This window comes from Dendrobates tinctorius, unplaced genomic scaffold (assembly GCF_039654945.1).
Source record: "Dendrobates tinctorius isolate UK_male_01 unplaced genomic scaffold, ASM3965494v1 ptg000003l, whole genome shotgun sequence".
Taxonomy (NCBI): Eukaryota; Metazoa; Chordata; class Amphibia; order Anura; family Dendrobatidae; genus Dendrobates; species Dendrobates tinctorius.
Window position 1 is genome coordinate 71,038,068 of NW_027361671.1, and position 23,831 is coordinate 71,061,898.

Below are 23,831 nucleotides of genomic sequence, written 5' to 3' on the forward strand. Positions count from 1 at the left end.
TCCTGAGTACGCGGATACCCCACATGTGGGTGTAAACGACTATTTGGGCGCATGGCAGAGCTCGAAAGGGAAGCAGCGCCATTTGACTTTTTTGGCTGGAATTGAGATCGGACACCATGTCGCGTTTGGAAAGCCCCTCATGTACCAAAACAGTGGAAACCCCCCACAAATGACACCATTTTGGAAACTAGACCCCCCAAGGAACTTATCTAAACTACTGTATGGGCACACGTCGGGGCTCGGAAGGGAAGTAGTGACGTTTTGGAATGCAGACTTTGATGGAATGATCTGCGGGTGTTATGTTGCCTTTGGAGAGCCCCTAATGTACCTAAACAGTGGAAACCCCCCACAAATGACACCATTTTGGAAACTAGACCCCCTAAGGAACTTATCTAGATATGTGGTGGGCACTTTGAACCCCCAAGGGCTTCACAGAAGTTTATAATGCCCGGGCGTGAAAATAAAAAAATCGTATTTTTTCCACAAACATGATCATTTAGTCCCCAATTTTTTTATTTTCCCAAGGGTACCAGGAGAAAATGGACCCCAAAAGTTGTTGTCCAATTTGTCCTGAGTACCCTGATACCCTATATGTGGGAGAAAACTACTGTATGGGCCCACGTCAGGGCTCGGAAGGGAAGTAGTGACGTTTTGGAATGCAGACTTTGATGGAATGGTCTGCGGGTGTCATGTTGCCTTTGGAGAGCCCCTAATGTACCTAAACAGTGGAAACCCCCCACAAATGACACAATTTTGGAAACTAGACCCCCTAAGGAACTTATCTAGTTGTGCGGTGAGCACTTTGAACTCCCCCAGTGCTTCTCAGAAGTTTATAACGCCCGGGCGTGAAAATAAAAAAATCATATTTTTTTCCCACAAAAATAACTTTTTTGCCCCCAATTTTTTTATTTTCCTAAGGGCAACAGGAGAAATAGGACCCCAAAAGTTGTTTTGCAATTTGTCCTAAGTAGGCTGATACCCCATATGTGGGGGTAAAACACTGGGCGCATGGCAGAGCTTGGAAGGGAAGGAGCACCATTTGACTTTTTCAACGCAGAATTGGCTGGAATTGAGATCAGACGCCATGTTGTGTTTGGAGAGCACCTGATGTGCCCAAACAGTGGAAACCCCCAATTCTAACTCCAACCCTAACCCCAACACACCCCTAACCCTAATCTGAGCCCTAACCCTAGCCCTAACCCTAAGGCTGAGTTCACACGTGGCTTTTTTTCGCGTTTCCGCGGCGGTTTTAACCGCACGATTTTGCCGCGAAAACGCAAAAAATAAGCATCCCATGCATTCCTATGGGATTCCGCAATGCTGTGCTAATGCTGCGGTTTTTACCGCGGCGGAATCGCTTCACGGTAAAAACCGCAGCATGCTCATTAATTTGCGGAATCGCGGCGATCCCGCACCCATAGGAATGCATTGTTCCGCTTACTTCCCGCATGTGGCTGTGCACAACATGCGGAAAGTAAGCAGAACATTTGCGGATGGTACCCACGGTCCGGAGGAGAGGAGACTGTCCTCCAGGCTTTGGGTACCATATCCCTGTAACAAATAGAATTTAAAATAAAAAATATTGTTATTCTTACCTTCCGGCGTCCCACGCAGGCTTCCCTCCTCTCTCCACGCTCCGGTCCCAGTAATCCTTTGCGAAAATGCCCGCAATGGCGTCCGTTCTCGCGGGATCACGAAGTCTCGCGGTCATTCGCGCGACGTCATCGCGAATTACCGCGAGACATCGCGATCCCGCGAGAACGGACGCCATCGCGGGCATTTTCGCAAAGGATTACTGGGAATGGATGCGCGGGACGTCGGAGGGTGAGAATAACACCATTTTTTATTTTTTTTTACATTTTATCTTTTACTACTGATGCTGCATAGGCGGCCTCAGTAGTAAAAAGTTGGTCACACTCGTCAAACACTATGTTTGACTAGTGTGACCAACCTGTCAATCAGTTCTCCAAGCGATGCTACAGATCGCTTGGAGAACGCTAGCATTTTGCAAGCTAAATACGCTTGCAAAATGCTACTTTTTCCGCGGGAAAATCGCGGGAATTTAAAATGCGATTTTCCCGCGGAATGGAATTCCGGAATTCTCGCGGTAATTTCCGCGAGAGTTCCGGTATGTGTGCACTTAGCCTAATGGGAAAATGGAAATAAATACATTTTTTTAATTTTATTATTTTTCCCTAACTAAGGGGGTGATAACGGGGGGTTTGATTTACTATTTATGGCGGTTTTTATTTTTGGCAGCTGTCACACGCTAAAAGACGCTTTTTATTGTAAAAATAGTTTTTGCATCAGCACATATTGAGAGCTATAATTTTTCCGTAGTTTGACCCACTGAGTCATGTGAGGTCTTATTTTTTGCGGGACGAGTTGACGTTTTTATTGGTATCATGTTCGGGCACGTGACATTTTTTGATCGCTTCTTATTCCGATTTTTGGGACGCAGAATAAACAAAAACCAGCGTTTCATGAATTTCTTTTGGGGGGGATGCGTTTACACCGTTCCGCGTGCGGTAAAATTGATAAAGCGGTTTTATTCTTCGGGTCAGTACGGTTACAGCAATACCTCATTTATGTCATTTTTTTATGTTTTGGCGCTTTTATGCAATAAAAACAATTTTATATAAAAAATAATTATTTTTGCATCACTTTATTCTGCGAGCTATAACTTTTTTATTTTTTCTCTGATGAAGCTGTGTGGCAGCTCGTTTTTTGCGGGACAAGATGACGTTTTCAGCGGTACCATGGATATTTATATGCGTCTTTTTGATCGCGTGTTATTGCACTTTTTGTTCAGCGGTATGATAATAAATCATTATTTTTTGCTTCATTTTTTAAGGGGTTCACTAAAGGGGTTAACTAATGGGACAGTTTCATAGGGCAGGTCGTTACGGACGCGGCGATATCACATATGTGTACTTTTATTGTTTTTTTTTTTTATTTCCAAAAAATGAATTTATTAGGGAATTTTTTTTTTTTATTTAGCGATTTTTTTAAAATTATTTTTGCATTTTTTTTAACTTTATTAGGTTGTCCCACGGGGGACATTACTGTCCTGTGATAGATCGCTGATCTGTCACATCACAGATCACTGTGACAGATCAGCAATCTGTCACAGGCATAGATGCAGACTTCCTCATGCCTGCGCTTTGCAGGCACTGAGGAAGCCAGCTCCCTGCAGGCCCCCGTCGCCATCTTGGATCCGGGGGCCTGCAGGGAAAGAGCCCCCCGCAGCAGCGCTGCACATTGCGCTGCTGTGGGGGGCTCAGGGAAGCACGGTGGGAGCCCCCTCCCTGCTGATGCTTCCCTTTAACCCCCGGTACACCGCGATTGTGTTTGATCGCGGTGTGCAAGGGGGTAACGTGTCGGGGGCGGTCCGTGACCGCCCCTGACACATAGTGCCGGGTGTCAGCTGTGATAATCAGCTGACACCCGGTCGTGATCAGCGGCGCTCACCACGTGAGCGCCGCTGATCGCGCTAGACGTACTATCCCGTCCATGGGCATAGGGGCCCGGGTCCCATGGACGGGATAGTACGTCTGATGTCAGAAAGGGGTTAAAAATCATGTTCTAATCCTATAAATTAAGATGATTGCTGGAACCCCCTCCGCTATTCTATAATTCCTGTTGATTTGCTTATAACACACTTATAGTAATAATAATAAATTTTATTTCTATAGCGCCGACATATTCCGCAACACTTTACATTTCAGAGAGGATTTGTACAGACAATAGACATTACATCATAACAATTATCACATAGATTATAACAAATACCAAGAGGAATGAGGGCCCTGCTCGCAAGCTTACAGTCCATGAGGAAAGAGGTCGACACGAAAGTTGGGTGGTAACAGTTGCCCTGATTGTATGGACCAGCCATAATGTTAAGTGTGTAACAGTACAGACACAGAGGGCTAATGGATGCATAAAGCATGTGGGAACATGATGAGGGGAACCTGGTTATGGTAAAACTTTTGGCTGTGCCACACAGGGATAGTTAGGTTAATGTGTTGAGGCGATAGGCCAGTCTGAATAATGCGTTTTCAGGGCACGCTTAAAATTGTGGGGATTGGGGACTAATCGTATTGACTTGGGAAGTGCATTCCAAAGAATTGGCGCAGCATGTGTAAAGTCTTGGAGACGGGAGGTTCTGATTATTGAGGATGCTACCCTCAGGTCATCAGCAGAGCGGAGGGCGCGGGTAGGGTGGTATACTGAAACAAGGGAGGACATGTAGGGTGGTGCTGAGCCATGGAGGGCTTTGTGGGTGAGGGTAATAAGTTTGTACTGGATGGGTAGCCAGTGTAATGACTGGCACAAGGCAGAGGCATCGGTATAACGATTGGTGAGGAATATGATCCTGGCTGCAGCATTCAAGACAGATTGGAGGGGGGAGAGTTTGGTAAGAGGGAGACCGATTAGAAGAGAGTTACAATAGTCGAGACGAGAATGAATAAGAGAAACAGTAAGAGTTTTTGCAGACTCAAAAGTAAGAAAAGGCAGAATTCTAGAAATGTTTTTGAGGTGCAGATGACAAGAGCGAGCCAATGATCGAATGTGGGGGGCAAAGGAAAGCTCGGAGTCAAGTATAACCCCAAGACAGCGGGCATGTTGCTGGGGAGTAATAGTGGAACCACACACAGAAATGGCAATGTTGGGTATAGGTACATTAGTAGCGGGAGGAAACAAGGAGTTCAGTCTTTGACAGGTTCAGTTTCAGATATAGTGAGGACATGATATTAGACGCAGCGTTTAGACAATCGCCGGTGTTTTCTAGAAAGGCTGGTGTGATGTCAGGAGAAGAAGCGTATAATTGGGTGCCATCAGCATAGAGATGGTACTGGAAACCAAATCTACTGATTGTTTGACCAATAAGGGCAGTGTACAAGGAGAAGAGGAGGGGACCTAGAACCGATCCTTGAGGAACCCCAACAGTAAGGGGAAGGTGAGAGGAGGAGAAACCGACAAAAGATACAGTAAAGGAGCGGTCAGAGAGATAGGAGGAGAACCAGGAGAGAACGGTGTCCTTGAGGCCAATGGAACGGAGCATAGTGAGGAGGAGCTGATGATCCACAGTGTCGAATGCTGCAGAGAGATCCAAGAGAATTAGCATGGAGTAATAACCATTTGATTTAGCTGTTAGTAGATCATTAGAGACTTTAGTGAGGGCAGTTTCAGTAGAGTGTAAATAGCGGAAACCGGATTGGAGAGGGTCGAGAAGAGAGTTATCAGAGAGATAGCGGATCAGATGGGAGTGGACCAGGCGTTCCAGGAGTTTAGAGATGAAGGGACTTATGTGTTGCTATGGTTATAATAATACACGTTGCTATGGTTATACGTGATGCTATGGTTACAATACATGTTGCTATGGTTACAATATATGTTGCTATGGTTATAAGTGTTGCTATGGTTAGAATAACTGTTGCTATGGTTATGATACTTTCTCCTGCGAAGTGGAAAATAAGCGCCACACAAGAAAACAGCAGCAGGACGCGACCCACCCCCCCAAATCCTCTCCCAGAGGACAAGTGACCCCGATAAACCTCCATCCACCCTATGGGACGCTATTGCTACCCTGGGCGCATGCGCAGGCCGGTCCGGGGCCCCTATGACTCAGTTACAGTACAGGACTCGGCTCAGACCGGTCCGCTGGTGATTCATTATGCCGGACATCAGACACACAGTCCGCGGCTCCATCACGTCGGCACGCTGCGCTTTGCTGCACACGTGTATTGCTCTGTATAAGGCCGTCCTGCACATGTGTATGGCTGCACAGCTCTGTCAATGGCCGCGGGCTGCCGGCCACATATGAGCGCACACCACGTCTGGGAAGCCGGCGCTGGAGCTCGCGAGCTATGACGCAGCTAGCATGACAGCCGGCCGGCAGTGCCATCCCATTCCCTATGAGGTGACTGCCTCGCCCCATCCCATTGGCCAGCACCAGCTCTCCCGCCCTCCCTGGGGAATCCCTATGATTGACACCAGTAGCTGACCAATCTGGCAATGCGAGTTAAGTAAACCCCGCCCACAAGGAGGCGGAGCCCTGCGAACTCCCCGGACCAGAAACACTGAGGTGTGTTCCCAGTAGTAAGTGATGTGACCACGCCCCGGTCTCGCCACCGTCTGGGGGATGAGGGCGTGGTAGCCTCGGGATGCCGCCATGTGATTGGTCAGTGCTCTCGGGCAGTAGGCGGTTTCTACGCTCTGTGTCCTCCCCACCTCTGCCGCCCCCTAGTGGTAACGCGAGTGAAGGGAGGGGTCGCCGTCACTTCGCTGCCTGTTCTTCCAGGCCGGAGTGCGGGGAATGGGCTGAGCGCGGCCTTGCCGGAGCCCTGTGGTGTCGCGGAAGAGGCGGGCCCGCTGACAGGGGTGGTTTCCGCTGCGCGGTCCCCTCTGACACGGAACATTTCCCTCCAGTGTGTGAGGTCCCTCCTCCTCTGGCCATCTTTATTACATTCATTACCGCAAAGGAAGAGCGAGCCGGCCCTGCCTCTCCCCAACAGAGCGGCCAGCATCCGCGCCCGCAGCGGACTCTACGTCATCGGGAGCCCGGGACATGCCCTGCTGGGATCGGGACGTGTGAGCGCAGACCCTGGTGGGTGACGGTGTCAGGTAGCGACCCCCGTGTGTGGCCTCCGGTCGGGCCTGTGGGGGGCTGGGCACATGGGCTGTGTGCGGAGGTCACTGCCGGGGCAGCACTCGGTGACGTCACGGCGGGGATGACGTCACAGGCCGCAGAGTTGTGGGGTCACATCCGGGACCTGCTGATTGTGCTGTTACTCTCTGTTATCAGCTGGATGGCGCCCCCTAGTGTCCTCTCTGTACTGTCAGGGCTCCTGTCCTGTTACTGTCCGCTCTGCAGGCTGGTTGTGATGGGGACGGTGTAGGAATCCTCATTCCCATCCCTGGTGTCTGTACGCATTAGAGTCCGGTGGGCGGTGCTATTAGTGATTGACAGTCCTCCCTGTATGACTGTGCATGCAGATATAGCTGTCAGACTCTAGTAGGACCACCCAGTGGACTCTCCTACATAGAAGAACCAGGGAATACATTCCCAGTCATTCCTAGTCTTTTCCCACAAGCCGATATATCCTTCTGCTCAGCTTCTCCTTCTCTGTACCCCGCTGTCCACAGATCGGAGTACACGTACAGTGTGATAGGCCCTGTTGCCCAGTTTTCCTGGTGAGGCCTCTATTACAGAGCTTATGTCCTGTGGCCATGACCACCTGCAGTGCACAGACGTCACCAGGGGACTTAGGGTGGCGCCACTGAGCTAAACACAGGAGCGAATATCACAGCTTTGTTTCTAATTGTCCATTATTAACGATCCGCTCTTGGCTTTCATAAAAAAAGTATAAAAGTTACTGTAGCTTTATATTCTGAATGTGTGCGTTCAGGTATCGATCAGCGGCTGTCACACGCCACCCAGCTGTAACGAGGAGCCGTCCCCAGGCCGGACGTAGACAGATTCTGCTCCTATCTTAGTCCTGCTGCTCCTGTGAATCTTCATTTTCCATATAGTTACACAGATTTGGGCCTATGTATTTCTCTAGTGCTATTCTTTGTTTTTCCCGAGGGGGTGCTGCACGCAGGGCAATAACACATGGTACCCTAGTGAATTCTGTGAGCCGTGCCCCCTTGGGTGAAGACCCCAAAAATCAGCACTAAGTAAAGGCCCATATCGGACACTGTATGGTGGATTCAACAAAATCCCAAGGTCAAAAGTGCGTGTTTAAGGAAAATTATGAATGGTGTTAAAAATTGTTATATAATAAGCCTTATCAAAGCACAAATGGACAGTATAAGACAAGGGGAAATCAAATCTTATCACAACGAAAAAACCCGAAAACAACGTCCAAAATTAAATGTTTATTAGGAAAGATTCAAAACAATAGATGCAGGGGTGGGAATAAATTACCAAAAGAAGGGGCAACACAAGGGGTCTATTGCAGATATTATGCACTTCAATATACTATGACTATATAGGATATAATATAGTTGTAAAAAGAATTAGCCACAAAAAATGAGAAAATTGGTATGCTGATATTATACGTGATCATAACGTGCAAGGAGTGAAAAAGTAATGAATAAAAAAGCACAAATTTGTAAAGACCAATCCATATATAAAGTGCAATGTGCTAGCATTCATAGATAGTGGGCTTAGGTACAAGCAAGTAAAAAATAACCCATATATAAAGTGCAATATGCAGGAATTCATGAACAATGGGCTGAGGCACACAACCGCATAAATGTGTATCACTAATTCAACAAAGGACTGATATAAATAGCCATATGGACAAAGAAAAATATGTCACAGCAGATAACCGTAGAAAGATGCTCAGTGGCAGGTTCTAAATAGGAGTCCAATGACAATTGGTCATACATGCGGCTGCAAATAAAATGTTTCGCGTTTCGGCGTCTGCCAATTTTCTCATTTTTTTTGTGGCTTATTCTTTTTACAGCTATATTATATCCTATATAGTCATAGTATATTGAAGCGCATAATATCTGTGCAATAGACCTCTTGTGTTGCCCCTTCTTTTGGTAATTTATTCCCACCCTTGCATCTATTGTTTTGATTCTTTCTTAATACACATTTAATTTAATTGAATATTTGACGTTGTTTTTGTGTTTTTTCGTTGTGATATGATTGTATGGTTGATGTAAAATGGCAAACGTACAAGGGAGCAGCAGGAATAAAATAAGAATAAAAGATCTGTCCGATGTGACCTGGTGATCAGACCAAGAGGCGCTCCACACTGTGCGTGTTATTTTATACCCTGTGGATCTGTCTTTAATACCCCATAACCCACATCCACTCAGTGCTATGGGAGCTGAGAGCTGTCGGATGTAATTGTTGGTATTTAAGTGGACCCTGCAGGCGGCTCATGCTGCGGGCAGCGCGGATCTCCTCCCGGCTGTCAGATTGGAGCCAGGTAAAGTTTCAGCCGATCCGGCCAGGATCCATAACCGGAGACCAGGCCAGCCTCTTCATAGCGCCGGTGACTGATGGGTCGCTCTATTGCATGGACCTGTTACAAATTTCCTATATGTTTCCCCTAAACAAGCAGAAGTCACATAGGACCAGGCAGGAGAATTACTTGAAAGTTGAGTACAGTAATACAGTTTTGATAGCATTTGTGGAATTCCGGAAAATTTCTTCAAAAGGGTCCTGTGGCCACATTTTGTTTCTCTTGGTCCTGCTGAGTAGTCCATATTTTTTTTTTCTAATTAGCCTACATTTGTCCAGAAAGTTGGGTGTTTTCATCTATGTTCCTTACCAAGAAGGCATTGCTCGTGGGATAATGCTGTTTATCCCCAGATGTAATGGTAATCTGCAGGTAAATGGCATTTATGTCTTGCCTGGCAGGCTTACTGGAGCAGTGTCTACAGGGAGAAAATGAATTTGTATCCTCCCTGCAGCTGCTGGCTTCATAGTGGAGCAAGGAGCTGTTCCGGTGATCGCTCCTCGGCACTGTGACGGCCTCTGCAGAACAGGCTGTTAATCAGTGTCGGGGGGGGGGGGATCACCATGTGCTGACTATAGTGAGCATGGACAGGCACAGCTCACATCACCATATCAGTGGAAATGATCGGCTACATGTAAGGATAAAAGGCTTGAGTAAGCCTGCTAAGCAGGATATATTCGCTGTTTACCTGCATATTACCCCTATTTCTGCTGGTCTTTAGGATACCTGCAAGTGACCGGTTCCATTGAAATAAAATGTCATGAATAAAGTGATGGCAAAACTGTCCGCTTTTGACCAGTTGACAGGTCCCCTTCACACTAGGAGTCTCATTTGTCTTCATGTGTAATATAATCAAAGTGATAGACTTGCAAGTTTTTTTTTTTTTTTTTTTTTTTCGGATGACTGCTGTGTAAACCATGGGCAGCACGGGTCCGAGCCTGGCTGCACGCTTGCTGCCAGGTATGTTTTCCTCTATAATGCCAGAGAGTCTGCCTCTATCCCCAGCCTGCTTTCCCGGCTCTTCTAGAGGTGATTAACAGGTCTCTCCCCAGCCTGATCTGTCAGTCTCCCCTCTATCAGCACTGAGAAGTGGCGGCCAGGTATGGAGCCGGACTTATCGCTTCTTCGGCTATGGTCTCCTGCCTGATCTTTAAATATTTTCTCCAAAACCCCAGCATGTATCGAGAGAAACCTACCTGCCTGCAATCTTTTGTTTCATGTTACCCACAGTGTGGGAAGCATGAATCGGCTGACCGGTTTCCTGTTTGTACGTTCTACCCATGTTTGCCTGGGTTTCCTCCCACACTCCAAAGTCATAATGATGGGGGGGTTTAGATTGTGAGCCCCAATGGGGACAGCGATGACAATGCCTGTAAAGCGCTGTAGAATATGACGGTGCGATATAAGCAAAGCATAATGTAAAAGTAGAGATGTCACGGTCTGTATCTGGTGTCCACGGAGGCCTTGTGTTTTTTTACTCCGCACCCCTGCTGTCGATATCTAGTACATGTAGGGGTAGAATGAAGAGCCAGCTGTAGTCCAGCAGTTATAGCCACATGTATGCTGTAGAAGCAGATGGGGGTGACTAGGATATGTGACACGACTCCCTAAGGTAATAGTCAATATATAGCACGGGAGCCATAAAACTTAGCTTTTACTATCATAAATTGAAAATTGCTCACAGAAACAGACACAACACCAATCAAATCAAAAATCAAAACAAAAACTCATGACAAAATAATGACAATGAACAAGGAAAGTGCCCACGGCGACAACAGTGCAGAAATGAAAAAAAAAAAGGTATATCTCATCCGTTCCTGTGGATATCAATGACCAAGGATCACTCTGGAGGCGATGAGGATATCTGGTCCCTATTCCCTGTCGTGCCCCATATGAGTGGCTCCCACACTAACAAGGGCAGTATCCGAGTGTAACCTGATGATGAACCCCAAATTCCCTGTGCGTTTTGGCCCCTTCTTACAGACCTCCTCATGGGAGAGTGTATTGCAGGGGAAGTATTCAAGAGAAAATTGAGTGCTGCAGTTGGCACTCTAGACTCAAAGGAGTAGATGGGTCTCACCTTGCAGTGTGCCTGATGGCAAGTACCCTGTGTGTCCGAGGGCCCACCACCTACTTGCTATCAGGCACATTGCTAGGTGACACCTGAGAGGTCCATCCAGTTTCTTTTATTCTGCACTGTTGTCGCCGTGGGCACTTTCTTTGTTCGTTGTCATTATTTTGTCATAAGTTTTGAATTTGGTGTTTTGTCTGTTTCTGTGAGCAATTTTTAATTTATGATAGTAAAAGTTTTATGGATCCCGTGCTACATAGTCACATGTATGCTGTGCCACAATCCCCCCGGTTTCCAGCTAGGCTTCGTTTACAGGGGATGTGGATACTAATATGTGGCCTTTGGTGATCCCAGGCCTTGATGGGTCAGAAGTGACTCGTTGGCATTCCAATGGCTTTTGAGACCACCTATTTAGAGTGGAGAATTGGTCATGCATCCATCAATATGAGATAGACAAAAAAAAAACAGTCTCTGTGCGCTTTTTACACCACTGTACAATGAGCACACGTGAGACCACCTTTCTGCCTCTTCCGGACAGGTTAGGTGAGAAGCTTAACCCCCATTTCTCATATTTGCTTCATTCCTGTTACCTGTTTCTAGATTCATGAAGCTGCACCTATGGAGTGGCTCACGGTCATGACTGACTTGTGAATTTAACTTTAATTGGGATGTAGCCTTAAGGAGAATAAATCTACCGCTGGTAGACAAGTCAGGGATCCGTCATTCATAGTTGAACCGTGTAGGTTATCGTCTTGGACAATGAAGGCATCAGTTACAATAATGTTTCTGTCCGATCTTTGACCTAGTCGCCATGTGTAATGATGCACACCTGTCGTTACGGAATGACCGCCTGCAGCCCTTAGCATGGACGGTACACTTTTTGATAGGTATGTGCCATCTTGCGTCATGGATCAGCCTAGTTCATGTGGTGATGGTTGGCAGAAAATGGCTTCTTTGGCCATCTCGAGTGTGTGGCCAGCTTTGCCATCTCCCTTTTTTATGTTTTAGGGTTATTTGTGGAGGAACCGGCAGTGATGCGATAAGATCTGGATGTCTTATGGACGTTCTTTTGAGTGTATATAATTCGAGCTTTATTTGTAGGTGTTTGGTAAAGCCAATTGTTAATGTCTCCTGGTAGTCTTCCATGTTTGTTCCTCGTCCTGGAGTGGTAGGTAGCGGGGTGTCTTCTGTTATTCACCCCTGACTGTATAGGTATGGTGCGCGGTATTTGATGTGGATAACGCCTTGTGTTCAGCGGCTCAGACTTCTGGTAATATGGAAGGAACATTTCCCTTAAGTTCAGAGGATCTGTTCATTCCTGGCTATTGATTTTTCCCTTTCAGAATCTGCGACGGGCGGTAATAGACTGCTGAGGCCTGGTACTTTATTGGGCGTTTGTTTATTCATTGAAAGGAATATGGTTTGTAAATTCTATAAATTGTTAATCGTAATTATTCTGTAAGAACTGCAGTAGAAGAAATGACTAAATCGTGGAAGTGGAGCAGCTGTCTGTCAGCCTGCCAGGCCGATGCTTAAAGAGGTGGTGCAGGACTATAAACTGTACTTGCACATTGGCAATGACAGGTGTGATGCCGGTTTGGGAAGGGAGCTGCATGGTTTTTCTCCAACTTTTATTGGATGCCATGGGGGAAAAAACATGGTGGTTCCTCTTACCATCCATTTCAGACGATCCTTTTGGACCAAATTTACATCTCACCTATACCTAATAGAGTTTTTATATTTGGAGACCAACTTGAGCTTTTACTTCTTATGGTTTTGGGCAAAAGTTCTTTAAAACGTTTATATTTTACTTTAATTTTAATGTCTTTTGGTCTGCACACAAAGTAAAATACCACATGACCGCTGCCAAATAGGTTGTCATGACTGCAACTTTTTAATTTATTTTTATAACTCCGGGTACATAGGGGTGTTTATGTGTAAAAGGAAAGACTATGGCATTCAGGGTATCGTGGAAGGATGGGGGGTGGGTGTCACTTTCACAACTGCTCACAATCATAATGCGAGGGCGTATTCTGGCAATATGACGGCTCGATATAAGATGAGGCCTAATTGAAGGTCAGCCTGAAGTAACTCCTCTGTCACCATCCTAGCATCAAAATGCTTTAGTTGTTGGTTTGGGACACACAGATTGTATTACCACCAGTGAATGTCTGGGGGGCGTACAGCGGGCTGTCAGGTGAGGTGTTGGGCTGTTAGTGTGACATGTTTCTCCATTTGACAGGAGTAGTGTAAAGCCACATGGTGTATATATATTTCAGTGGCTTGTTGTGTGTGTGTGTGTGCAGCTTTAATAAGAATGTATCCTGCAAAGCGTTGACATATTGCGGCAGCGTCGCCCTTGCAGGATGGGGCCCTGCTTGCTTTTCATGCTTTTTATATTTTTTTAATAACATTAACAGTGCAATAACTTTGTAGATCGATAGTTAATTTGACAGAAGGACACCGGACAGTGAAAAGAGATGGGAGATCTGGTTGCCAACCTGTTTATGCTCATGTATTCTACATGCAAAAGGTTTGTATACAAGAATGGCATACTAGGTGGTGCGAGAATTGGTGCATCTCATGTTATGCTCTACTTCTGCGGCTGGTATTTTTAGGCTGGGAAGGGCCCAATAACCATGGACCTTCCCAGCCTGATATCAGCTCTCAACTTTACCTTTGCTGGTTAACAAAAATGGGAGTGACTCCTCATACCATATTTTTTTGGATTAAAAGATGTACCTCAAATTTTGAGGAGAAAAATAGGAACTTTTTTTTTAATGGTGGTGCTTCTTATAATCCATGTGTCTTATTGCTTACCGGTGGGGTTGGCCCCAGGGTTGCTGCTGGAGGAGGCAGGCTAGGATGAGGGTGTGTTCCGATGTGTGGCGCGCAGCTGCTGGTGTCTGGTGGTGCTGGGCGTGCCTTGCGGTGCTACAGGGGTGTCTGGCGCTGCCTGGGCTCTGCTGACATTTTTTTTTTTTTTTTTTAAGGCCATAGCACCAGCAGTTCCATGGTACCCTGTGCGGTTGGAACTGCTGGGCCTTTGGCCTGTCACAAAATGTCGGCATAGCACCGCTGGGCACCCGCAGCACCGCCAGGCACTCCCTCATCCCGGCCTGCAGCAACGGTACTGGTAAGGTATATACGCATTTTCAGACTCACCCCGATTTTTCCCCCCCAAGTTTGGGGGGAATGTGCGTCTTATAATTCGAAAAATACGGTAATTTTTTAATTGGTTAATACATGTACAGTAGACTACGCAAAGCACTAACTATATATATATATCTCACGGATATCTACAGGTGCTTCTCACAAAATTAGAATATCATCAAAATGTTAACTTATTTCAGTTCTTCAATACAAAAAGTGAAACTCATATATTAGTCATTACAAACAGAGTGATCTAGTTCATCTCCAAAAGCTTGTCGGCAAAGGGAAGCATGAAGTGCTCTAAAATTATCTGGTAGATGGCTGCTTTGACTTTCGTCTTGATAAAACACAGTGGATCTACACCAGAAGATGACGTCTCCCCAAACCATCACTGATTGTGGAAACTTCACACTAGACCTCAAGCAGCTTGGATTGTGGCCTCTCTACTCTTCCTCCAGACTCTGGGACCTTGATTTCCAAATGAAATGCAAAATTTTCTTTCCTCTGAAAACAACACCTTGGACCTCTGAGCAACAGTCCACTTCTTTCTCTCCTTGGCCCAGGTAAGAAACTTCTGGCGTTGTCTATTGGTCATGAGTGGCTTGACAGAAGGAATGTGACACTTATAGCCCCGGTCCTTGATACATCTGTCTGGTGGCTCTTGAAGCAATGGCTCCAGCAGCAGTCCACTCCTTGTGAATCTCTGCCAAATTTTTGAATGGCCTTTTCTTAACAATCCTTTCAGGGCTGCAATTATCCCGGTTGCTTGTACATCTTTTTCTACCACACTTTTTTCCTTCCAGTCAACTTTCCATTAATATGCTTGGATACAGCACTCTGTGAACAGCCATGCTTCTTTAGCAATGACCTTTTGTGGTTTACTCTCCTTGTGGAGTGTGTCAGTGACTGCCTTCTGGACATCTGTCAAGTCAGCAGTCTTCCCCATGATTGTGGAGCCTACTGAAATAGACTATGGGACCTTTGTAAACGCTTAGGAAGCCTTTGTAGGTGTTTTTTGTTAATTCTAATTTACTGAGATAATGACTTTTGGGTTTTCATTGGCTGTAAGCCATAATCATCAACATTAACAGAAATACACACTTGGAATAGATCACTCTGTTTGTGATGATTCTATATGAGTTTCACTTTTTGTATTGAAGAACTAAAATAAATTAACATTTTGATGATATTCTAATTTTGTGAGAAGCACCTGTATCTTTGTACATGTTTTAACACATACAAATTTGTCATTTCTATTGTGCATTCTATTCCCGTATGTGTCACACTTATGTCATCCTTGTTCAGTACGTATTATCTGTGCTTCCGGAAGAAAACTGACCTGTCTGTGTGTGGGGGACACAGTTCGTGTGACTCACACGGACATACGGTCTGTGTAAAAGCATGGACATGTGTGCAGCCCCATAGATTATAATGGCTGTGCCGATCTCTGGTACGCGTGAAAATGGATGCCACAAGGTATCGGAAACACGGATGTGTAAAGGAGGATTAAGATGGCTCTGCATGTGTCACAGCATAGTCCAGGTGACTGCGGGTACATTGCAACTCTGAAGGGAAATCTGCCAACAGGTTTTTTTGCTACTTCATCTGAAAGCAGCATCATGTAGGCAGAGACCTTGAATCTAGTGATGCATCACTTAGATTACTGGTTGCAGCCATTGCGATACATCTTCAAAATTCTTGATTGTACCATGAAGCAGAACTGAGAGTGCTTCCCTCACCCACACCGGCTCTCCATGTCCATAGTTTGACAATGAGCTGCTTATCACAGGCGGACGCGGCTTCATGTATTTCTGTGCAGCCGCAGCTCCGGTCCTGAGGATGCGAGAGAATCGTGTCACACACAGTAGTGTGATTCCGGCCTTATAGGTGTACTAGCTGAAGAACCCGGGCATAGTAACTAACTGTGATTAGCTGTAACAAATTATGATTATATTGCACATTAAAACATTTCACATCATATATTCAACACTACAGATTTGCAACAATTAACTAAACGATTACCCAAGTATTGATAGTATTTTATTTTCAACTCATTCAAGAGCCTTTTGATGAACAAACAATATTTTTTGGTTTTTCCTTTCGGTGCAAAGATGAACAGATTTTTGGCAGATCCAACTCCTGAACAGACCACGTAAAGTTGACCATAAGAAAAGCATGGAGATTGCAAATCGATCCCTACTACTTTCAAGGACTGTCCCTGAGCATTGTTAATGGACATTGCAAATGCCAGTCGAGCTGGAAAAAACTAAAAATTAACTGGAGGCATTTACAATCAAAAGGCAAATCAGATTCATTATTGGAATTCTTGGAATGAAAATGTCATCTCCTTTGGAACATCCTGTTGCTGAGCTGTGTATCTAATCCTATCCTGTGTATTACTGTCTGCTGAGCCGTGTATCTAATGCTATCCTGTGTGATACTGGGCTACCTCTGGGCACCCCCTGCAGTCTGTGAGAGGGTGGTCTGTCTCGGCACAGTAATTGTTATTTCCAGCTTTACATAAGGACGATAACACCATAGAAATAAGAATAATAGACCTCAGTTACCACAACTGTCTACAAGGAAAACTGTTGCTCATAGCAACCAATCACAGCTCAGCTTTCATCTTTTAAACAGCTGTGGTGAAATGAAAGATGCTTAGTGATTGGTTGCTATGTGGAGTGGGCGTGGATTGATACACATACATGCATTCATTCATTTTTATATACCGGTGTGTGTATATAATTTCTGAGTAAAATGTAAATTGTTCTTTTATTCTATAAACTTCTGGTAACATGTCTCCGAATTTCCAAGCACTAATTTTTTTTTTTTTTTCTGACAAAGAAAAATGGTCAAAATTAAAAAACAAACAAACCAGTGCTTGCAGACCTGAAATAATGCAAAGAAAACAAGTTTATAATAGTTTAGAAACAGCAATACTAATGTTTTATCTCAGGAAGCGTTCAGAAATCAATATTTTGTGGAATAACTATGATTTTTAATCACAGCTTTCATGTGTCTTTGCATGCTTTCCACCAGTCTTTCACACTGCTTTTGGGTGACCGTATGCCACTCCTGGTACAAAACTTTAAGCAGTTCTTCTTTGTTTGATGGCTTGTGACTATCCATCATCCTATTGATTACATTCCAGAGGTTTTCAATGGGGTTCAGGTCTGGAGAATGGGCTGCTCATGACAGGGTTTTGATGTGGTGGTCTCTTACTTTTTGCCAGATATATATATATTTTTTTTTTTTGCTGTTTGCGCTATAATAATCTTTTATATAGCACCAACATATTCTTCAGCGCTTTACAGTTTGCACACATTATAATCGCTCCCTCCAGTGGGGCTCACAATCTAAATCTGACACATCAGTGTGGTCCTATTCACCTAAATTACATCCATCCAGCATCTGCACAGAATGACTTTTAGGCTGAGTTCACACGTGGCGTTTTTTAACCGCACGATTTTGCCGCGAAAAATAAGCATCCCATGCATTCCTATGGTATTCCGCAATGCTTTGCTAATGCTGCGGTTTTTACCGCGGGGGAATCGCTTCGTGGTAAAAAAAACGCAGCATGCTCATTAACCCCTTCCTGCCATCCGACGTACTGTCATGTCCATGAGACCTGGGCCCCTATGCCCATGGACGGGATAGTATGTCTAGCGCGATCAGCGGCGCCCATGTGGTGAGCGCCGCTGATCGTGGCCGGGTGTCAGCTGATTATCACAGCTGACACCCGGCACAATGTGTCGGGGGCGGTCACGGACCGCCCCCGACACGTTAACCCCTTGCACACCGGGATCAAACATGATCGCGGTGTACCGGGAGTTAAAGGGAAGCATCGGCAGGGAGGGGGCTCCTTTCCTCCAGGCCCCCGAATCCAAGATGGCGACGGGGGCCTTCGGGGGGCCTGCAGGAAGCTGGCTTCCTCAGTGCCTGCAAAGCGCAGGCATGAGGAAGCCTTCGGCACTGCCTGTGACAGATCACTGATCTGTCACAGTGATCTGTGATGTGACAGATCAGTGATCTGTCACAGGACAGTGATGTCCCACCTGGGACTATGTAATAAAGTAAAAAAAAAATAAAAAAAAAGTGTAAAAATAATTTTAAAAAAATCGCCAAATAAATTAGTTAAAAAAAAAAAAATATTCCCCAATAAATTCATTTTTTGAAAATAAAAAAAAACAAAACAATAAAAGTACACATATTAGGTATCGCCGCGTCCGTAACGACCCGCCCTATAAAACTGTCCCATTAGTTAACCCCTTTAGCGAACCCCTTAAAAAATAAAAATAAAAAACGAAGCAAAAAATGATTTATCATACCGCCAAACAAAAAGTGTAATAACGCGCGATCAAAAAGACGCATATAAATATCCATGTTACCGCTGAAAATGTCATCTTGTCCCGCAAAAAACAAGCCGCCACACAGCATCATCAGTGAAAAAATAAAAAAGTTATAGCTCGCAGAATAAAGCGATGCAAAAATAATGATTTTTTATATAAAATAGTTTTCATTGCATAAAACCGACAAAACATAAAACAACGACCTAAATGAGGTATCGCTGTAACCGTACTGACCAGAAGAATAAAACCGCTTTATCAACTTTACCGCACGCGGAACGGTGTAAACGCACTCCCCCAAAAGAAATTCATGAAACGCTGGTTTTTGTTCATTCTGCGTCACAAAAATCGGAATAAAAAGCGATCAAAAAATGTCACGTGCCCGAAAATGGTACCAATAAAAACGTCAACTCGTCCCGCAAAAAATAAGACCTCACATGACTCGGTGGGTCAAAATACGGAAAAATTATAGCTCTCAATATGTGGTGATGCAAAAACTATTTTTACAATAAAAAGCGTCTTTTAGTGTGCGACAGCTGCAAAAAATAAAAACCGCCATAAATAGTAAATCAAACCCCCCGTTATCACCCCCTTAGTTAGGGAAAAATAATAAAATTTAAAAAATGTATTTATTTCCATTTTTCCGTTAGGGTTAGGGCTTGGGTTAGGGCTTGGGTTAGGGTTAGGGGTGTGTTGGGGTTCGGGTTGGAGTTAGAATTGGGGGTTTCCACTGCTTGGGCACATCAGGGGCTCTCCAAATGCAACATTGCGTCTGATCTCAATTCCAGCCAATTCTGAGTTGAAAAAGTCATATGGTGCTCCTTCCCTTCCAAGCTCTGCCATGCGCCCAAACAGTGTTTTACCCCCACATGTAGGGTATCAGCCTACTCAGGACAAATTGCATAACAATTTTTGGGGTCCAATTTCTCCTGTTACCCTAAGAAAAATAAAAAATTGGGGGCAAAAATATCATTTTTGTGGAAAAAAATGATTTTTTTATTTTCACGTCCGAGCGTTATAAACTTCTGTGAAGCACTTGGGGGTTCAAAGTGCTCACCACACATCTAGATAAGTTCCGTGGGGGGGGTCTAGTGTCCAAAATGGGGTCACTTGTGGGGAGTTTCAATAGTTTAGGTACATCAGGGGCTCTGCATTCCAAAACGTCACTACTTCCCTTCCGAGCCCTGACGTGTGTCCATACAGTAGTTTTCTCCCACATATGGGGTGTCAGCGTACTCATGACAAATTGGACAACAACTTTTGGGGTCCAATTTCTCCTGTTACCCTTGGGAAAATAAAAAAAAAGGTGACTAATAGATCATGTTTGTGGAAAAAATACAATTTTTTTATTTTCACGCCCGGGCGTTATAAACTTCTGTGAAGCACTGGGGGGTTCAAAGTGCTCACCACACATCTAGATAAGTTCCTTGGGGGGTCTAGTTTACAAAATGGTGTCATTTGTGGGGGGTTTCCACTGTTTAGGTACATCAGGGGTTTTCCAATCGCAACATGGTGTCCGATCTCAATTCCAGCCAAAAACGTCAAATGGCGCTGCTTCCCTTCCGAGCTCTGCCATGCGCCCAAATAGTGGTTTACCCCCACATGTGGGGTATCAGCGTACTCAGGACAAATTGCACAATAACTTTTAGGGTCCTGTTACCCTTGGAAAAATAAAAATTGGGGTGAAAAGATCATTTTTGTGGAAAAAATATGATTTTTTAATTGTACCGCTGTACGTTATAAACTTCTGTAAAGCCCTTGTGGGTTCAAAGTTCTCACCACATATCTAGATAAGTTCCTTGGGGGGTCTAGTTTCCAAAATGGGGTCACTTGTGGGGGGTTTCCACTGTTTAGGTACATCAAGGACTCTCCAAACGTGACATGGCGTCCAATCTAAATTCCAGCCAATTTTGCATTGAAAAAGTCAAACGGCGCTCCTTCCATTCTGAGCTTTGCCATGTGCCGAAACAGTCGTTCCCCCCCCCACAAATCAGGTATCAGCGTACTCAGGACAAATTGCACAATACCTTTTGCAGTCCAATTTCTCCTGTTACCCTTGGTAAAATAAAAAAAATTGAATCTGAAGTATTTTTTTGTGAAAAAAAGTTAGATGTTCATTTCTTTTTAAATATTCAAAAAAATTCCTGTGACGCACTTAAAGGGTTAATAAACTTCTTGAATGTGGTTTTGAGCACCTTAAGGGGTGCAGGTTTTAGAATGGTGTCACTTTTGGGTATTTTCTATCATATAGACCCCTCAAAGTGGCTTCAAATGTGATGTGGTCCTAAAAATAAAATGGTGTTGTAAAAATGAGAAATCGCTGGTCAACTTTTAACCCTTATAGCTTCCTAACAAAAGAAAATTTTGGTTCCAAAATTGTGCTGATGTCAAGTAAACATGTGGGAAATGTTAGTTATCAAGTTTTTTGTGTGCCGTATCTCTGTGATTTAAGGGCATAAAAATTCAAAGTTGGAAAATTGCGAAATTTTCAAAATTTTCGCCAAATTTCCGTTTTTTTCACAAATAAACGCAAGTTATTTGAATGAAATTTTACCACTAACATGAAGTACAATATGTCACGAGAAAACAATGTCAGAATCATCGGGATCCATGGAAGCGTTCCAGAGTTATGACCTCATAAAGGTACAGTGGTCAGAATTGTAAAAATTGGCCCGGTCATGAACGTGCAAACCACCCTTGGGGGTGAAGGGGTTAATTTTGCAGAATCGCGGCGATCCCGCACCCATAGAAATGCATTGTTCCGCTTCCCGCATGTGGCTGTGCACACCATGCGAAAAGTAAGCAGAACAATTGCGGATTGTACCCATGGTCCGGAGGAGAGTAGACTGTCCTCCGGGCTTTGGGTACCATATCCCTGTAAAAAATAGAATTTAAAATAAAAAATGGTGTTATTCTTACCTTTCGACGTCCCGCGCAGCCTTCCCGCCTCGCTCCACGCTCTCGTTCCCAGTAATCCTTTGCGAAAATGCCCGCGATGACGTCTGTTCTGTAAAAAATAGAATTTAAAATAAAAAATGGTGTTATTCTTACCTTCCGACGTCCCGCGCAGCCTTCCCGCCTCTCTCCACGCTCTCGTTCCCAGTAATCCTTTGCGAAAATGCCCGCGATGACGTCTGTTCTCGCGGGATCGCGAAGTCTCGCGGTCATTCGCGCGACGTCATCGCGAATTACCGCTAGACGTCGCGATCCCGCGAGAACTTACTGGGAACGAGAGCGTGGAGAGAGGCGGGAAGGCTGCGCGGGACATCGGAAGGTAAGAATAACACCATTTTTTTATTTTTTACATTTTATCTTTTAATACTGATGCTGCATAGGCAGCCTCAGTAGTAAAAAGTTGGTCACACTTGTCAAACAGAGTGTGACCAACCTGTCAATCAGTTCACCAAGCGATGCTACAGATCGCTTGGAAAACGCTAGCATTTTGCAAGCTAATTACGCTTGCAAAATGCTAGTTTTTACTCTTCGCCACGACAGCACCCACTGGAGGTATCGGATCCGCCCATTTGGAACAGGAAACCCTACAGGAAAGATAAAAGGGGCGGTCCGCCTTTCCTCCTCAGTTTTGGTTTCCTGTTCCAAATGGAGCAGGATCCTGCAGGATCTTACCTGGGCCATGCATCCGCCTGTGCGGTCTCTTCGGGAACGGCAGGGGCTGCGGTCCGGAAGCAGCGTCGGGGGAGACTCCGTTTGACGGCTCCCCCCTCGTCTGGTGGCATAGTGGTAATGGCCGGGTCCGGGGAGGGCCGCCCGGTCTTACCAGGGAGCGGGCCGGTCTGGCATCCGGGGGATCCCCCCCCCATAGGTGGGGGTATAGCGTGGATGGTGAGGCCATGAGCGCGCGAGCCGCGCGTGTCAGTAGCGGTGGCGCGGGAGCGGGCCGGCGCCCGACGCTCCTATACCCCGGAAGTAATGGTTGAACTTCCGGGGTAAGATGGCGATGACGCGGCGCATGCGCCCTGTGACAGGGCGACTTCCGGGGGTACGATAAGTGTATAGATAAAACAGCGCTGCAACGTTGGAACCATGTCGTCCCCCGCAGAGTCGCAGACCCCAGCAGGGGATTCAGCTGGGGGCAACTCCACCAGGGACCGCAGCGCCAGGACAGAGACTGCCCGCAGGAGCGAGGCAGCAGAAACCCGATCCAAACCGTCTCCGCCATCCGAACCGGTATTAAGCTTCACTGGGTGAGTGTGCAAAGTATATGCTCTACCTATTAAGCTAACCTCCTCTCCTCCCCCCCCTCCCCCCTCTCTTTACCTTTGACCTCCCACTTCAGTCAAAGAAAAAAGGAAAAAACAAAACATAAAGAATGCGCATTATGTTCAGAGCCTCTCCCTGACTCCTACCCCAAAAAACTCTGCAAACAATGCATTAAAGAGACCAGGCAGGGGTCGACGATATCTTCTAAGGATATCCGAGCCATAATTAGGGAGGAAATACAAGCCATCAACCGCGCCAGCACTCCCGCAGAGTCCAGTCATAGAAAACAGGTCATTGTTAGTTCAGAGTCAGAGGAAGAACAGGAGTTAAACTCAGGCTCCGCATCCACGTCCTCATCATCATCCTCGGAGGTGGAAGGACGCGCATGTTTTCCACTGGACAGCGTAGATAACCTGGTAAAAGCGGTTAGAAATACTATGGGGTGTGAAGAGGAAAGGGGAGCCCAGACCGCGCAGGACATTATGTTTCCGGGATTGGCAGAGAAAAAGAGGAGATCATTTCCAGTGATACCGGCAATTAAAGATCTCATCAAAAGGGAGTGGGAAAAACACGACCAAAGGGGTTTTCTCCCATCCGCTTCAAAACGGAAGTACCCGTTCACTGATGAAGATCTATTAAAATGGACTAAAATACCAAAGGTGGACGCTGTCATATCCTCCACTTCCAAACAAACCTCGATCCCGGTCGAGGACGCAGGATTGTTAGCAGACCCATTGGACCGAAAGGCTGAATCCTCGCTCAAAAGGTCCTGGGAATCCACCACCGGGGTATTCAAACCCGCAATAGCCAGCACATGTACTGCTAGGTCAATGCTGGTATGGCTAGATCAATTAGACCAGCAGATTGAGCAAAGAGTGTCAAGGGAGAAACTGCGTGCAGCCATCCCGTTGATAAGAGGGGCAGCTGCCTTTATGGCGGACACCCTAAGACTGGCAGCAAGGTCGGCAGCCCTGGTGAATAACGCCAGACGCGCGCTGTGGATAAAGAGCTGGAAAGGGGATGCACAGTCAAAATCCCAAATTAGTGCAACCCCAT

General features: G+C 45.5%; 1 protein-coding gene across 5 annotated transcripts in view; it reads left to right on the forward strand.

Annotated features, from left to right (window-relative positions):
* The first annotated feature begins 6,233 nt into the window (after window positions 1–6,233).
* The window catches only part of CSNK1G3 (casein kinase 1 gamma 3), a 160,582-nt gene continuing 142,984 nt past the window's right edge, over window positions 6,234–23,831 (forward strand). Inside the window, exon 1 of one of the 5 annotated variants that reach the window (XM_073556828.1) lies at window positions 6,234–6,610. The gene's annotated coding sequence lies outside the window, so the exon portion shown is untranslated. Of the gene's footprint in view, window positions 6,628–23,831 lie in introns of all 5 variants that reach the window. The other 4 variants (XM_073556758.1, XM_073556697.1, XM_073556957.1 and 1 more) reach the window with 4 other exon arrangements.